An 18,632-nucleotide genomic window follows, 5' to 3' on the forward strand; every position below is an offset into this window, starting at 1 on the left:
CTGCTATTAGAGGCTTTGAACTCGTATGCGAGTACCTAAAGATCCCTGCCATGGTAGAGGTCTTCTTGTATTTCTTCCTCTTGACCGTCCCTTATCGGGAGGATAAATTAAAAAAGGGGTGCATGTCCTTCTGGACTGTGCAGGGTCAGAAGATCATTGACCTTTTTGAGGACTCCTTTCATGGGTTCAAGGAGTAGTACTTTAAAGGCATAGCCAGCTAGGGGTAATCACCCTTTTTGGCTGACCCTGGAGGGAGAGCGTAGGTTCCCTACCTATTGGAAATATGAGGCGGCGGCCGACTACCTCGTAAAGGTAACGTACGAGGGTTTGATTTGGGAAAAAAATATTGTTGAGGTGTTGAAGGCCAACTTTGGGAATAGTTCGTTGAATGCTCGTCACGTGATGAGTGACCGGGATGCTAGTCGTGATTATATGGGTAGGTGCTTTGCCTTCTATTTTTGTCTTTTTTTACTACCTTTGTTTTCATTGGATTATGAGTTTTTGTTTTTGCAGTTGATATGGTAGGTGGTCTTACTACTATGGGAAATTTGATGGTTGTCTTCATTATTGAGGATGAGGATGAGGAGGAGGAGCAACCCCAAGCCGAAGGGGCCATTGCTTTGGGTATTGTTCTGGGTGCTAATGCTGCGGAGCATCGCGAGGTTGCTAAGGAGGCTTGACCCAGAGATGATATTCATGAGATCTTGCCCCCCTCTCCTTGGAAGAAAAGGAAGCTGATGCCTAGCGAGAAGGGAATATGGGCCGTCGTCCCTTCTGTGATGGAGAAATCCTTCGATGCTCTTGCTTTTATTGATGAGAAATTCCTCCCTAGGACAAAAGAATACTTTGCTGACTGTAACTTGGCTACTCAGACGAAATAGGTTTATCGCTCCCTACTGCGTTCAGCTGCTGTGGTGTGCAAGACGGAAACAATCCTGGGGCAATCTCGTGTCTTGGATGGCACGCTTCGCCAGGTGCAAGTGGACCTGGTGATGGCCCGCCAGGAGAAGGAATCAACTGAAGAGGACAAAGTTAACGTGGAGAAGTCGGCTCAGGAAGCCAGTAGTCAAGTTCAGCGCCTTAGTGATCTGGAGATGCTGCTAAGGGTGGAGATCGTGAAGGCGGAGAGTCGGGCGGAGGAGGCTGAGAAGATGTAAGCCACCGAGGTTTTGGCGGATACCTTAAAGAAAAGAAACAAAGAAATCGTGTGGAATGCGAGCAAGGCTATCTCTGCCACTGAGGAGTCTTTGAAATTGCAGGTAACTCTTCTTACTCCTAACTTCGACGTTTCCCATATCGGCACTTTCAACACAATTCGGGATGGCCAGATTGTGGACCTTAACGTCAAAAAGAGGGCGTAGCTATTTCCTCCTCTTTTTATTTTAATATTTACCACGTACTTTGGATTTTGCTATGTATTTTGGATTCGTGCCTAGTGGGTTGACTTTTTGTGAGACCGTGTTGATAGGTCCTCTTTTCGTAAATGTTGCCTTAACTTTGTATATCTGTGCTGAGGGTTTGTTTGGACCATGGCTCCCGGGTTGATCAGCCCTAGGGCACCGTATTTATTTTTAATTTCAAAGCATGCTAATAAGCAAGTATTCTTATGGGTTTAAGTGCTTAAAAAATAAAGGGTGATAACATAAAATTGTTTTTTATTATTTGGGCCTAGTCAAAACCTTCCTTTTGGCTCCTGGTGGGCCGAAAGGTGAGGAAAGAGTACCCGTGGCACAACGACTGAATGATGAAAAAGGCAAAGTTTCACAGAGAGGCTTAACCTTTTACAAGTTAGACTCCATACGAGTAGAATTTCTTCAGGTTGATGACATTGCACGTTCTGGGGATGACGGAACCATCAAGTCACTCCAGCTGGTATGCCCCTTTGTCATACGCTCCCCGAATACGGTAGGGTCCTTCTCAATTCGCAGCTTACTTTCCTTCTCTGGACTTTTGGGTTTCTATATCATTATGTCGAATGAGCAAGTCACATACCTCAAAGGCCCTCTTCTTAACACCTCGGTTGTATCTGAGGGCCAGCCACTGCTTGAGGTCTATTTCCCTTAGGTGAGTAACGTGAGGTTATCATGGGTTTAGAAATTTCTTCTCAATAAAAGAAATTCTTCATTGCAAGTATAGATCCAAACCAACAAACAACCTTCAATCAAAGTTTAATTTTGGTTGTCACAAATTCAACCCAATAAAAATAACCGAGAGTATTGCTTCCGGGTCGTTCTCCCTAGGAATTGCAATCGAATACTTAATTATTGGTTGAGATTCACGGGGTGGGTTGATAAAAAGGCAAGAAATTAAATGGCAATAAAAGCAAATCAAACAACTAAAGATAACAAATACTAAAGAGGCATTCATGGTAAGGATTGAGAATCAAGGTTTACTATCCTAGTCATTAATCATAACACAATAATTATCAAGAGCTAAATCCTATTACGTTATCTCTACATTGGAAGAACGTCAAATATGTCTAGTTAACCCCAATCCATAAGTAATGTCAATGGAAACAAGATTAACTAACAACTCTAGATCACCAACATAAATTGGGTATTAATGACTCAAGATTACCCAGTTTCTCTTTCCAAGCCAAGAATGCTAAAAAATCTACTCTAAACCTAAGCCAAGCATTTTATCAAATAATTGGTGTGCATAAAAAATAAAAGCATAATAAATTGCACGAATAATAAAATCTACTACTACCAAAGGCAAGAAAATAACAAGAATAACTCAAACAAACAACAAGAAATATAAAAAGACATCAATTTCATTAAAGGAAATGGAAATCAACAAGAGTGTTCATGAGACTAAAGTAGCATAAAAGAGAAATTAACAAAGGAAAGTAAGAGAATTAAACTACTAAAGCATGAAAATGTAAAGAGAACTACATTAAAATAAGAATTAAAAAGTGAAATTAAAGAGAAACTTAAACTAAGAACCCTAATTCTAGAGAGAAGAGGGAGCTTCACTCTCTAGAAAACTACCCTAAAACATGATTCCTAAGCTACCTAATTGCTTTCCCCTTGTTCTTTCTTGAATTCTGCATTAAATAGCTTCAGAAATGAGTTGGATTTGGGCCTAGATGATCTCAGAAGTCGCCCCCAGCGTGTTTCTTTAATGAGGTCACGTGACAAGTGTCACGCGTATGCGTAGGTGATGCGTGCCCATCGCTTGGCGAAATTTCTTGGTCACGCATACGCGTGTGTCAAGCGTGCGCGTCGCTATGATTTTCACAATCCTCATTTTTTCATCAATTCTCCACTTTGCATATTTTTTCTTCACTTCGCATGCTTTTTCTTCACTTCTTCAATCCAATCATTGCCTCCTAAGCCTGAAATCATTGAACAAATACATCAAGACATCGAGTGGAATCAAAGTGAATTAAATATAGGAATTTAAAGGTCTAAAAAGCATTTTTTTTACTCTTAAGTGCAAATTAGGAGAAATTTACAAAACTATGCTATTTCATTGAATAAATTTGGGATAAGTTGATAAAATTCATTAAATTCAACATAAGTAAACCACAAAATTAGGTTTATCAGTGAGTCAGCTCTCAAACTTTGTCCCACAAGTCCAGTTCCACTTCTTGGTTTAGGGCTCCAATAAGGAACCTAGGGCTGGGTTCTCCAATCTCTACCGGAATTATGGCCTCCGTGCCGAAGGTTAACGGAAAAGACATTTTTCCCGTTGCTGACTGTGGAGTGGTGTGGTAGGACCAGAGGACCGAACTGAGTTCTTCCGCCAATCTCCTTTTGTTTGCTCAGCTTTTTCTTGATGCCTTTTAGGATTACTTTGTTGGCAGCCTCAACCTGGCCGTTGGCTTGGGGGTGTTCGATAGAGGAGAAGTGTTGTTGGATCCCCAGTCCTTCAAAGAAGTCGTGTAATTTCTTGTCGACGAATTGAGTGTCGTTATTGAAGATGATGACTTCCAAGATGCTGAAATGATTAATTATCTATCTCCAAAAGGACTTTCCATATCAGGCATCCGTTATTGTGGCTACAGCCTCTGCTTCGATCCACTTGGTGGAGTAGTCGATGGCCACTATGGGGTATTTGAGCTAGCCGGGGGAAATTGGGAAAGGGCTCATGAGATTGATTCTTCAGATGGCAAATGGCCGGGAGGCCATAATGGGTGATAGCTCCTCTGCAGGGGTCTTGTGGAAATCATCGTTTTCTTGGCACTTAGCACATGATCTAATGAGCTTCATCGCCTCATGGGTTATTGTGGGCCAATAGCAACTGGCTCTTACAACTTTTTGAGCCAACGCCTTGCCCCCAAGTGATGACTGCAGCATCCCTCGTGGATTTTCCTCAGCACATAATCCGTTTGGTTGGGATGGAGACATTTCAAAAGGGGTTAAGAATCTCCTCTTTGGTATAGAGTTCGATGGATCATGAAATTGCATCCGTCACAATATACATACATACATAGGAAATAATTTTGGCAAAAACAACAAAAATTTTCAAAAATTTTCTTTTAGGGCGTTCCATTAAATTGGTTCGAAAAATTATTTTGACTTGCTTGAATTATTTTGTGGAACATAGAAGAGAGATAGAACAAACAACCTTGTGAGTTCTTGAGCTTATAATGGGTGGTTGCTGATACGTGAATATTTTATACCCATTTGTCAGTTATTTTCTAGTTAAATTTAGTTAGAATTTAGTGAGTTTAACTATATTTTAGTGTTAAAATCCTCTTTCGATGCTACTTTGAGTTATTTTGGTATTTTTATGATTTCAGGTGAAATTCGGATCAATTTGGCAGAGTTTTGAGCAAAAAGGAGAAGAATTGAAGCTGCCCCTTTGGGTGCTAAACGCCAGCTGGGCGTTTAGCGCCAGCAACCAGTGAAGACACGAGCGTTTCTACCCCCTTTGGGCATTTAGCGCTAGGCAATCTGAACCGAATCACCACTCTTGGAGCATCTTTAGTGGATTTAGCTTTTAGTTATTATCTTATGTTTTATTTTTGTAATTTTTATTTACAAACAAAATCTTTTAGGTTTAGAATTTATTATTTTATTTTAATTTCAAATCAAATTAGGTTAGATATAAAAGGGAAAAGATTCACCCTTTAGAGGGGGATCTTCTCACTTTCGCATGTTTCATTTTCAGAACCCTTGTTTTCTCTGTAAGTCATGAGCTACTAAACCTCCTCGGTTAAGGGTAGGAGCTCTGTTTATTTCTATAAATTAAGACTATTACTTTTCTATTTTAATTAATGTATTGATTCAGTTTCAAAGATTGCTTTCGCTCTTCATCTTATGAATCTGGGTAGAACAATAGTATAACCGTTACTCTACATATGTTCTTGTGATTCTTGACAGAGCTATCTCGCTTGAACAACAGCTTGAAAGCAAATTCCTCCTAAATTGCTAATTACTTGAACTAATCTGGATATGTGACATATAATCCATTTAGCTTTGGGTAATTAGGGTTTCTGTGGCCATAAACTAGATTTGCTCTTAACCCTCTAATCTAAATTAAGTGACCAAGACATTGGCAGTTGATTTGGGTTGAAGGAGAGTAAATCACTAAGACATTAGAGTTTAGTCAACTACAGTTTGCTGTGCAACGAATCTTGCATAATTAAAATAGTTGGTAAAAAAATTAATCTAAAAAAATAAACATCTCTGATAGCTTAACTGTTTCTCATATATTTCTCACTATTCTCATTACTTGTGTTTTTTACTCTTTAATTTACTGTTTAATGCTTTTGAATTCCAAAACATCACTTTCTACTTGCCTGACTAAGTGGATCATTCGACCATTGTTGTTCAGTCCATCAATCCACGTGGGATCGACCCTCACTCACCTGAGGTATTACTTGATACGACCCGATGTACTTGCCGGTTAGTTTGTAAGTATTCAAAAATCCACATCAAGTTTTTGGCGTCGTTTTCGGAGATTGACTGTGATTGACAACTACCAGTTGTCTGCTTTCTTAGATTAGGCATTTTTAGCTTTTTGATTTTTATTTTTTTGTTCTTTAGTTTTCGAAAATTCAGCTAAATTTTATTTTAAATTTTTTTCCTTAATTTTTAAATTTAAGTTTGGTGTTTTCAATTTTTGTGTCTTATTTGTTTGTGTCTTAGTATAGAACCTAGTTCAATTTTGTCCTAAATATCCATGATGATTTTGGATAGTGGAAATTGGGAAAAGAACTAGAAATTTTTGAAATTGCATCCATCACAACATACATACATACATAGGAAATAATTTTTGCGAAAATGATGAGCGGATAATTTATACGCTTTTTGACATTGTTTTTAGTATGTTTTTAGTAGGATCTAGTTACTTTTAGGGATGTTTTTAATAGATTTTATGTTAAATTCACATTTCTGGACTTTACTATGAGTTTGTGTGTTTTTCTGTGATTTCAGGTATTTTCTGGCTGAAATTGAGGGACTTGAGCAAAAATCAGATTCAGAGGTTGAAGAAGGACTGCTGATGCTGTTGGATTCTGACCTCCCTGCACTCAAAGTAGATTTTCTGGAGCTACAGAACTCGAAATGGCGCGCTTCCAATTGCGTTGGAAAGTAGACATCCAGGGCTTTCCAGAAATATATAATAGTCTATACTTTGGCCAAGAATAGACGACGTAAACTGGCGTTCAACGCCAGCTCTCTGCCCAAATCTGGCGTCCAGCGCCAGAAAAGGATCCAAAACCAGAGTTGAACGCCCAAACTGGCACAAAAACTGGCGTTCAACTCCACAAATGGCCTCTGCACGTGCTACACTTAAGCTCAGCCCAAACACACACCAAGTGGGCCCCGAAAGTGGATTTATACATCAAATACTTACTCATGTAAACCCTAGTAGCTAGTTTAATATAAATAGGACCTCTTACTATTGTATTAGGCATCTTTGGATTACCTTATGATCCTTTGATCACGTTTTAGGGGGCTGGCCATCTCGGCCATGCCTGGACCTTCACTTATGTAATTTTAATGGTAGAGTTTCTACACTCCATAGATTAAGGTGTGGAGCTCTGCTGTTCCTCAAAGATTAATGCAAGTACTACTGTTTTCTATTCAATTCATCTTATTTCGCTTCTAAGATATCCATTCGCACCCAAGAACGTGATGAAGGTGATGATTATGTGTGACGCTCATCACCATCTCCCCTATGAACACGTGCCTGACAAACACTTCCGTTCTACATGAATTAAGCTAGAATGAATATCTCTTAGATCTCTTAACCGGAATCTTCGTGGCGTAAGCTAGAATGATGGCGGCATTCAAGAGAATCCGGAAAGTCTAAACCTTGTCTGTGGTATTCCGAGTAGGATTCAATGATTGAATGACTGTGACGAGCTCCTAACTCGCGATTGCAGGGCGTTAGTGACAAACGCAAAAGGATAGTAAATCCTATTCCAGCATGATCGAGAACCGATAGATGAATAGCCGTGCCGTGACAGGGTGCGTGAGCATATGATTCACTGAGAGGATAAGATGAAGCCATTGGCAAGGGTGATGCCTCCAGACGATTAGCCATGCCGTGACAGGGCATTGGATCATTTTCCCGAGAGATGACCGAAAGTAGCCATTGACAGTGGTGATGTATCACATAAAGCCAGCCATGGAAAGGAGTGAGACTAATTGGATGAAGATAGCAGGAAAGCAGAGGTTCAGAGGAACGAAAAGCATCTCCATTCGCTTATCTGAAATTCCTACCAATGATTTACATAAGTATCTCTATCCCTATTTTATTATATAATATTCAAAAACATCATTATCACTTTATATCTGCCTGACTGAGATTTACAAGGTGACCATAGCTTGCTTCATACCAACAATCTCCGTGGGATTCGACCCTTACTCACGTAAGGTATTACTTGGACGACCCAGTGCACTTGCTGGTTAGTTGTATCGAAGTTGTGACAATTATGAATTAAGATCAGAGCACCAAGCTTTGGAGCCATTATCAGGATTTGTTTGAGCCTGGAGATCACAATTTCGTGCACCAAGTTTTTGGCGCCGTTGCCGGGGATTGTTTGAATTTGGACAACTGACGGATCATTTTGTTGCTCAGATTAGGTAATTTTCTTTTTGTCTTGTTTTCAAAAAAATTTTCAAAAATCTTTCAAAAATTCTTCCTTTGTTTTCGAAAAAAAAAATTTTTAAAATAAAAATGTTTTCAAAAATATATTTTCCTTTCAAAATTTTTAAGAATGAATTCTAGTGTTTCATGGAGCATGTTGAAGCCTGGCTGGCTGTAAAGCCATGTCTCAATTCTTATACTCAAGAGAAGAGCTTCTTTATCTTTCTTAGCCAATTGGCTGTTGAATGTAAGGAATGTCAGGCGTGTCATGTCTGAGTTACATACTAATGCTTGGCTGCTATTAAGCCATGCCTGACCCTTTGATTGGAGCTTTAGAGCATAAGATTCCTGGAATTCATATTAAAAATTTTGGAATCCTTATTTTCCCTTTTCAATAACTTTTCGAAAAAAATCCAAAAAAATTTAGAAAATCATAAAAATCAAAAATATTTTCTGTTTCTTGTTTGAGTCTTGAGTCATATCATAAGTTTGGCGTCACTTGCATATGCATCTTGCATTTTTTCGAAAATATCATGCATTCATAGTGTTCTTCATGATCTTCAAGTTGTTCTTGGTAAGTCTTCTTGTTTGATCTTGATGATTTTTTGTTTTGTGTCTTTTCATGTTTATCATATGCATTCTTGAATTCTTAGTGCATAAGCATTAAAGAATTCTAAGTTTGGTGTCTTGCATGTATTCTTTGCATTAAAAATTTTTCAAAATTGTGTCTATGATGTTCATCTTGACATTCATAGTGTTCTTGGTGTTCATCTTGACATTCATCGCATTCTTGCATGCATTCATTGTTTTGATCTAAAAATCTCATGCATTGCATAATTTTCATGTTTTTCATAAAAATTTCAAAAATAAAAAAAATTATCTTTCCCTTTTTCTCTCATCAAATTCGAAAATTGAGTTGACTTTTTCAAAAATTTTTAAAAATCAAAGTTGTTCCTTATGAGTCAAATCAAATTTTCAATTTGAAAATCTTATCATTTTCAAAATCTTTTTCAAAAATCAAATCTTTTTCAAAATTCTTAGTTATTTTCGAAAATTAAAAAAATATTTTTCAAAAATCTTTTTCTTATTTTTATATCAAATTTTCGAAAATAATATAATCAATTAATGTTTTGATTCAAAAATTTGAAGTTTGTTACTTGCTTGTTAAGAAAGATTCAAACTTTAAGTTCTAGAATCATATCTTGTGATTTCTTATGAATCAAGTCATTAATTGTGATTTTAAAAATCAAATCTTTTTCAAAAACTAATTTCTATCATATCTTTTCAAAAAAATATCTTCTTATCTTATCTTTTTCAAAATTTGATTTCAAAATATCTTCTCTAACTTCCCAACTTCTTATCTTTTCAAATTTGTTTCAACTAACTAACTAACTTTTTGTTTGTTTCTTAACTTTTTCAAAACTACCTAACTAACTCTCTCTCTCTAATTTTCGAAAATATCTTCCCTCTTTTTCAAAAATTTCTTTTTTATTAACTAATTATTTTTATTTTTTATATAAAAAAAAATTTCGAAAAAAAAAATACTAACCTTTTTCAAAAACTATTTTCAAAAATCACTAACTCTTTTTCAAAAATTATTTTCGAAAATTCACTTCCCCCTCTCATCTTCTTCTATTTGTTTATTGATATACTAACATCTTTCCTTCAACTCCCCAAAAATCCGAACCCCCTCTCTCTCTGAGTTAAGATTTTCTTCCCTTCTTTTCTTCTACTAACACAAGGATCCCTATATTGTGGTATAAAGGATCCATATTATTATTACTATTTTTTCTGTGCCATCTTCTTTGTCATATGAGCAGGAGCAAGGACAAGAACATTCTTGTTAAAGCAGATCCAGAACCTGAAAGGACTCTGAAGAAAAAAAATTAAGAGAAGCTAAAATACAACAATCCAGAGATAACCTTTCAGAAATTTTCGAACAGGAAAAGGAGATGGCAGCCGAAAATAATAATAATATAAGGAAGATGCTTGGTGACTTCACTGCACCTAATTCCAATTTACATGGAAGAAGCATCTCCATTCCTGCCATTGGAGCAAACAACTTTGAGCTGAAACCTCAGTTAGTTTCTCTGATGCAGCAGAACTGCAAGTTTCATGGATTTCCATCTGAAGATCCTTTTCAGTTCTTAACTGAATTCTTGCAGATATGTGATACTGTTAAGACTAATGGAGTAGATCCTGAAGTCTACAGGCTCATGCTTTTCCCTTTTGCTGTAAGAGACAGAGCTAGATTATGGTTGGATTCTCAACCCAAAGACAGCCTGAACTCTTGGGATAAGCTGGTCACGGCTTTCTTAGCCAAGTACTTTCCTCCTCAAAAGCTGAGCAAGCTTAGAGCTGATGTTCAAACCTTCAGACAGAAAGAAGGTGAATCCCTCTATGAAGCTTGGGAAAGATACAAACAGTTGACCAAAAAGTATCCTTCTGACATGCTTTCAGAATGGACCATCCTGGATATATTCTATGATGGTCTATCTGAGCTATCAAAGATGTCACTGGACACTTCTGCAGGTGGATCCATTCACCTAAAGAAAACGCCTGCAGAAGCTCAAGAACTCATTGACATGGTTGCTAATAACCAGTTCATGTACACTTCTGAAAGGAATCCTGTGAGTAATGGGACGCCTATGAAGAAGGGAGTTCTTGAAGTTGATACTCTGAATGCCATATTGGCTCAGAATAAAATATTGACTCAGCAAGTCAATATGATTTCTCAGAGTCTGAATGGAATGCAAGCTGCATCCAACAGTACTCAAGAGGCTTCTCCTGAAGAAGAAGCTTATGATCCTGAGAACCCTGCAATAGCAGAGGTGAACTACTTAGGTGAACCTTATGGAAACACCTATAACTTAACATGGAGAAATCATCCAAATTTCTCATGGAAGGATCAAAAGCCCCAACAAGGCTTTAATAATGGTGGAAGAAACAGGTTTAGCAATAGCAAACCTTTTCCATCATCAACTCAGCAACAGACAGAGAACTCTGAACAAAATGCTTCTAATTTAGCAAATCTAGTCTCTGATCTATCTAAGGCCACTGTAAGTTTCATGAATGAAACAAGATCTTCCATTAGAAATCTGGAAGCACAGGTGGGCCAGCTGAGTAAAAGGATCACTGAAATCCCTCCTAGTACTCTCCCAAGTAATACAGAAGAGAACCCAAAAGGAGAGTGCAAGGCTATTGACATAAGCGCCATGGCCGAACCTGTGAGGAGAGGAGAGGACGTGAATCCCAAGGAGGAAGACCTCCTGAGACGTCAAGTGATCAATAAGGAGCTTCCCTCTGAGGAACCAAAGGACTCTGGGGCTCATCTAGCGACCATAGAGATTCCATTGAACCTCCTTATGCCCTTCATGAGCTCTGATGAGTATTCCTCTTCTGAAGAGAATGAGGATGTTACTGAAGAGCAAACTGCCAAGTTTCTTGGTGCAATCATGAAACTGAATGCCAAATTATTTGGCATTGATACTTGGAAAGTTGAACCTCCCTTGTTCATCAATGAACTAAGTGATCTGGATCAACTGACATTGCCTCAGAAGAGACAGGATCCTGGAAAGTTCATAATACCCTGTACCATAGGCACCATGATCTTTAAGGCTCTATGTGACCTTGGTTCAGGAATAAACCTCATGCCCCTCTCTGTAATAGAGAAACTGGGAATCTATGGGGTGCAAGCTGCTAAAATCTCACTGGAGATGGCAGACAGCTCAAGAAAACAGGCTTATGGACAAGTAGAAGATGTATTAGTAAAGGTTGAGGGCCTTTACATCCCTGCTGATTTCATAGTCCTGGATACTGGAAAGGAAGAGGATGAATCCATCATCCTAGGAAGACCTTTCCTGGCCACAGCAAGAGCTGTGATTGATGTTGACAGAGGTGAAATAGTCCTTCAATGGAATGAGAACTCCCTTGTGTTTAAAACTCAAGGATCTCCCTCTACAACCATGAAGAGGAAGCATGAAAAGCTTCTCTCAAAGCAGAGTCAACCAGAGCCCCCACAGTCAAACTCTAAGTTTGGTGTTGGGAGGCCACAACCAAACTCTAAGTTTGGTGTTGAACTCCCATATCGAAACTCTAAGTTTGGTGTTGGAGAGTCTCAACAAAGCTCTGCACATCTGTGAGGCTCCATGAGAGCCCACTGTCAAGCTATTGACATTAAAGAAGCGCTTGTTGGGAGGCAACCCAATGTTTATCTAATTCTTATTTTTATTTTTATTGTTTTTCATGTTTTCTTAGGTTCATGATCATGTGGAGTCACAAAATAAACAAAAAAAATCAAAAACGGAATCAAAAACAGCAGAAGAAAAATCACACCCTGGAGGAGCATCTGTCTGGCATTCAAACGCCAGAACAGAGCATAGTTCTGGCGCTGAATGCCCAGAATGGGAGCATCCTGGCACTGAACGCCCAGAACAAGCATGGTTTTGGCGTTCAACGCCAGAAATGGCAGCAAAGGGGCGTTGAACGCCCAAAATGGGCACCAACCTGGCGCTGAACGCCCAGAGTTGTGTGCAAGGGCATTTTGCATGCCTAAATTGGTGCAGGGATGTAAATGCCTTGACACCCCAAGATTTGTGGACCCCACAGGATCCCCACCTACCTTCACTCACTCTCTTCTCTCTTCTCAATCATCCTCTATTCCCAATAAACACTCATCCCTTCTGTCTTCCATTTACCACTCACACCCATACACCCACTTACCTTCAAAAATTCAACATCTCTTCCCCACCCAATCCCACCCATATGGCCGAATACACACAGCCATCCATCTCCTCCATATCCTCTTCTTCTTCTATTCTTTCTTCTTTTGCTCGAGGGCGAGCAACATTCTAAGTTTGGTGTGGTAAAAGCATAGTTTTTTTGTTCTTTCCATAACCATTGATGGCACCTAAGGCCAGAGAAACCTCTAGAAAGAGGAAAGGGAAGACAAAAGCTTCCATCAAGGGTCTATAGCTCAGTGGTAGAACATTTGACTGCAAATCAAGAGATCCCTGAGATACCTCAGGGGATACATTTTCTTCCACACAATTATTGGAAGCAACTAAGGGTGGAACATCAAGAGCACTCCATCATCCTTCATGAAATCAGAGAGGATCTAAAAGCAATGAAGGAGGAGCAACAAAGACAAGGAAGAGACATAGAAGAGCTCAAGGACATCATTAGTTCCTCAAGAAGGAAACGCCACCATTACTAAGGTGGATTCATTCCTTGTTCTTAATTCTTCTGCTTTTCGTTTTCTATGTTATGTGCTTATCTATGTTTGTGTCTTCATTACATGATCATTAGTAGTTAGTAACTTTGTCTTAAAGTTATAAATGTCCTATGAATCCATCACCTCTCTTAAATGAAAAATGTTTTAATTCAAAAGAACAAGAAGTACATGAGTTTCGAATTTATCCTTGAACTTAGTTTAATTATATTGATGTGGTGACAATGCTTCTTGTTTTCTGAATGTATGCTTGAACAGTGCATATGTCTTTTGAAGTTGTTGTTTAAGAATGTTAAATATGTTGGCTCTTGAAAGAATGATGACTAGGAGACATGTTATTTGATAATCTGAAAAATCATAAAAATGATTCTTGAAGCAAGAAAAAGCAGCAAAGAACAAAGCTTGCAGAAAAAAAAATAGGCGAAAAAAAAAATAGAAAGAAAAAGAAAAAGCAAGCAGAAAAAGCCAAAGCTCTTAAAACCAAGAGGCAAGAGCAAAAAGCCAATAACCCTTAAAACCAAAAGGCAAGGGAAATAAAAAGGATCCCAAGGCTTTGAGCATCAGTGGATAGGAGGGCCTAAAGGAATAAAATCCTGGTCTAAGCGGCTAAACCAAGCTGTCCCTAACCATGTGCTTGTGGCGTGTAGGTGTCAAGTGAAAACTTGAGACTGAGCGGTTAAAGTCAAGGTCCAAAGCAAAAAAAGAGTGTGTTTAAGAACCCTGGACACCTCTAATTGGGGACTTTAGCAAAGCTGAGTCACAATCTGAAAAGGTTCACCCAATTATGTGTCTGTGGCATTTATGTATCCGGTGGTAATACTGGAAAACAAAATGCTTAGGGCCACGGCCAAGACTCATAAAGAAGCTGTGTTCAAGAATCATCATACTGAACTAAGAGAGTCAATAACACTATTCGAAATCTGAAGTTCCTATAGATGCCAATCATTCTGAACCTCAATGGATAAAGTGAGATGCCAAAACTATTCAAGAGGCAAAAAGCTATAAGTCCCGCTCATATGATTGAAGCTCTGTTTCATTGATAGTTTGGAATTTATAGTATATTCTATTCTTTTTATCCTATTTTGATTTTCAGTTGCTTGGGGACAAGCAACAATTTAAGTTTGGTGTTGTGATGAGCGGATAATTTATACGCTTTTTGACATTGTTTTTAGTATGTTTTTAGTAGGATCTAGTTACTTTTAGGGATGTTTTTAATATATTTTATGTTAAATTCACATTTCTGGACTTTACTATGAGTTTGTGTGTTTTTCTGTGATTTCAGGTATTTTCTGGCTGAAATTGAGGGACTTGAGCAAAAATCAGATTCAGAGGTTGAAGAAGGACTGCTGATGCTGTTGGATTCTGACCTCCCTGCACTCAAAGTAGATTTTCTGGAGCTACAGAACTCGAACTGGCGCGCTTCTAATTGCGTTGGAAAGTATACATCCAGGGCTTTCCAGCAATATATAATAGTCCATACTTTGGCCAAGAATAGACGACGTAAACTGGCGTTCAACGCCAGCTCTCTGCCCAAATCTGGCGTCCAGCGCCAGAAAAGGATCCAAAACCAGAGTTGAACGCCCAAACTGGCACAAAAACTGGCGTTCAACTCCACAAATGGCCTCTGCACGTGCTACACTTAAGCTCAGCCCAAACACACACCAAGTGGGCCCCGGAAGTGGATTTATACATCAAATACTTACTCATGTAAACCCTAGTAGCTAGTTTATTATAAATAGGACCTCTTACTATTGTATTAGGCATCTTTGGATTACCTTATGATCCTTTGATCACGTTTTAGGGGGCTGGCCATCTCGGCCATGCCTGGACCTTCACTTATGTAATTTTAACGGTAGAGTTTCTACACTCCATAGATTAAGGTGTGGAGCTCTGCTGTTCCTCAAAGATTAATGCAAGTACTACTGTTTTCTATTCAATTCATCTTATTTCGCTTCTAAGATATCCATTCGCACCCAAGAACGTGATGAAGGTGATGATTATGTGTGACGCTCATCACCATCTCCCCTATGAACACGTGCCTGACAAACACTTCCGTTCTACATGAAATAAGCTAGAATGAATATCTCTTAGATCTCTTAACCGGAATCTTCGTGGCGTAAGCTAGAATGATGGTGGCATTCAAGAGAATCCGGAAAGTCTAAACCTTGTCTGTGGTATTCCGAGTAGGATTCAATGATTGAATGACTGTGACGAGCTCCTAACTCGCGATTGCAGGGCGTTAGTGACAAACGCAAAAGGATAGTAAATCCTATTCCAGCATGATCGAGAACCGACAGATGAATAGCCGTGCCGTGACAGGGTGCGTGAGCATATGATTCACTGAGAGGATAAGATGAAGCCATTGGCAAGGGTGATGCCTCCAGACGATTAGCCATGCCGTGACAGGGCATTGGATCATTTTCCCGAGAGATGACCGAAAGTAGCCATTGACAGTGGTGATGTATCACATAAAGCCAGCCATGGAAAGGAGTGAGACTGATTGGATGAAGATAGCAGAAAAGCAGAGGTTCAGAGGAACGAAAAGCATCTCCATTCGCTTATCTGAAATTCCTACCAATGATTTACATAAGTATCTCTATCCCTATTTTATTATATAATATTCGAAAACATCATTATCACTTTATATCTGCCTGACTGAGATTTACAAGGTGACCATAGCTTGCTCCATACCAACAATCTCCGTGGGATTCGACCCTTACTCACGTAAGGTATTACTTGGACGACCCAGTGCACTTGCTGGTTAGTTGTATCGAAGTTGTGACAATTATGAATTAAGATCAGAGCACCAAGCTTTGGAGCCATTATCAGGATTTGTTTGAGCCTGGAGATCACAATTTCGTGCACCAGAAAACAACAAAAAATTTCAAGAATTTTATTTTAGGGCATTCCATCGAATTAGTTCGAAAAATTGTTTTTAACTTCTTGAATTGTTTTGAAAACAAACAACCTTGTGAGTTGTTGAGCTTATAATGGGTGGTTGCATATTTTGACCACTATTTTGTTCTTGAGTGCTATGCTCCTTCTATGATTGTGATCTTTAATTTGCTTGATTCTTTATTTTCGATATTTGATGTTTTAAATTCATTTAGCATGATTGAGGCCATTTTTTGAATTGAAGCTTACTAACCCATATAGCCATACCATTATATCTACCATTGTTAACCATCTTTGAGCCTTTTTAATCCTCTTTTGTTCTAATTGTTACCACATCACTAAACCTAAGTGATAAACTATTAATGTCCTTGAATTGCATCTTTGATTAGCTTAGGTTGAGGTGAGTGTGTCATTTAAGTGTGGGAGGATTTTGGGAGACATTGGTAGAAGAAATGAAAAAGTTTGTTTTGGTACTTCATTGAAAAAATGAAAAATGGATGCACATTCATGTGTAAATTTGCTTTAACTATATGCATTTATCAAAGAAAAAGAAAAAAATGAATTTAAAAAAAAGTAACAAAAATGGGACACAAGATTACCCCAAAGAAAAGGAAAATGAATAAGAAATGCATATGAGATTTGTATGGAAAAAGATGCATGAATATGTGTAAAAAGAAAGGAATGCGGAGTTAGGTTTCATTTTTGTGATTAAGGTGATATAGGTTAGGTAGGGATACTTGAGCTAGTCAAAGATTCAATTTATTAGTCCACTTGACCATATTCATCCTGCCTTAACCCTAACCCCACTACAACCCTATAAAGACCTCATGATATTTGCATATATGCATTAAATACTTGTTGATTGTTAGATGACTAGAAAATCCTAGAAAGCATGATTAGAGGAGACTTGAGTGATTAAACCCTAAACACTGAGTGATTAGAGTGTATACATATCCGGTGAGGGGTTTGATTGCTCAATTCTATGTGTCCACACTTCTTATTTTGTGTTTTCTTGCAAGTTGCTTCTTCACTTTTGAAAATATCGAATCAATTCTTTGGATTGTGATTGCACTGAAATATTTCTTGGTTTAGCCCTACATTTCTATATGCTTGCTTGGAAATTTGTTTGTTTGTTTTTCCAAAGTCAATAGGAAACTATATTATAGATAGAAATAGATAGAATTTAGTATACTTGCATGCATATAGATAGTTTAATTAAATAAGTTGCTTGCCCTTTTACCCTTCTCCTTTGATTGTGATTAGCATGAGGACATGCTATTGTTTAAGTGTGGGGGAATTGATGAATCCATATTTGATGGTAAATTTTGAATTGAATTGAGTAGATTTCATCACATAAACCTGCATTTATTCACTAAAATAGTACACGTTTGTTTTTTCTCTCTAAATTGCACCTAAATGTGAAAACATGCTTTTTAATACCTAAATTGAGCAATTTTATTCCACTTTTATTCCATTCGATGCCGTGATGTATTTTGTTAAGCATTTTTAGGTCAATTAGGCAAGAATGGCTTGGGAAAAGTAGAAAGAAAGCATGCAAACTAGGATAACACAAGAAGAAACAAAGGAGAAGAGCATTCTAATGTGTGCGTACCCACAACCTTTTGTGTGTACGCACAAGTCCAGACACGTGACTTCATTAAAAATTCACGTGGCTCACGATTTTGGGGGCCTCTTGGGCCAATTTTTGAAGTTCTGAAGTTGAATTGGAGGCTATGTGATGGACGACCAATAGCATAGGTTGGGATTTTCACACTGAAAATGAGATTTGTCCGTTGCAAGTATAGTCCAAACCCAACCATTGGTCATCAATCAAATGTTAATCCAAAGGATGTCACAATTCAAAACACAAAATAACCGGGAGTTTTAATTTCCGGGTCATTCTCCCTAGGAATTGTAATTAAGTGTCATATTATTGGCTTTGAGAGAGCATGGGGGTTGGATGCAAGAAAGAGCAAGGAATTAAAATGGCAAGAAATTAAAGTGCAAGAAGGTAAATAGACATGTAAGAAATTAAAACTCAAAGCAAGTAAATCAAAAATGTAATTCAAGTGGCAAAAAGTAGGAACTCTTAGCAAGGATTGGGAGTTAGAGCAACTCCAATGCTAAGAAATAGAGATCCTTTTCTGACATATGGGGACTCAATTACCATTGGAGTGAAAAGAGAAAGAGGACTCTTCACGGGGATCAAGGTTGAGAGTCCCTCTAAGCAGGGACTTGCAACAACCAATAAAATCATGCCATGTGGTAAGTTAATAAAAAAAATAAAAAATATATTAAATATATATATTAGATACTTTTATATCTATTTAATTAATTATTTATATTAATTATTTAATAATTAGTTATATTAAATTATAATTAATATAAATAATTATGTTAAATCAATATCAAATATTATTTATATTGTTATATTAAATCATAATTAATTAAATTTATTTTA

At 37.9% G+C, this 18,632-nt stretch overlaps 1 non-coding gene and 1 pseudogene across 1 annotated transcript; both read right to left on the reverse strand.

Annotated features, from left to right (window-relative positions):
- Positions 1 to 1,814: 1,814 nt before the first annotated feature.
- LOC148580340 (uncharacterized) overlaps positions 1,815 to 18,632 on the reverse strand; it is a 55,640-nt pseudogene continuing 38,822 nt past the window's right edge.
- On the reverse strand, positions 10,395 to 10,502 carry LOC148580341 (small nucleolar RNA R71). Its single transcript, XR_015898226.1, has one exon. It is a non-coding gene; the product is annotated as a small nucleolar RNA R71 (small nucleolar RNA).

This window comes from Arachis ipaensis, chromosome B10 (assembly GCF_059453495.1).
Source record: "Arachis ipaensis isolate K30076 ecotype BB chromosome B10, ASM5945349v1, whole genome shotgun sequence".
NCBI classification, from domain to species: domain Eukaryota; kingdom Viridiplantae; phylum Streptophyta; class Magnoliopsida; order Fabales; family Fabaceae; genus Arachis; species Arachis ipaensis.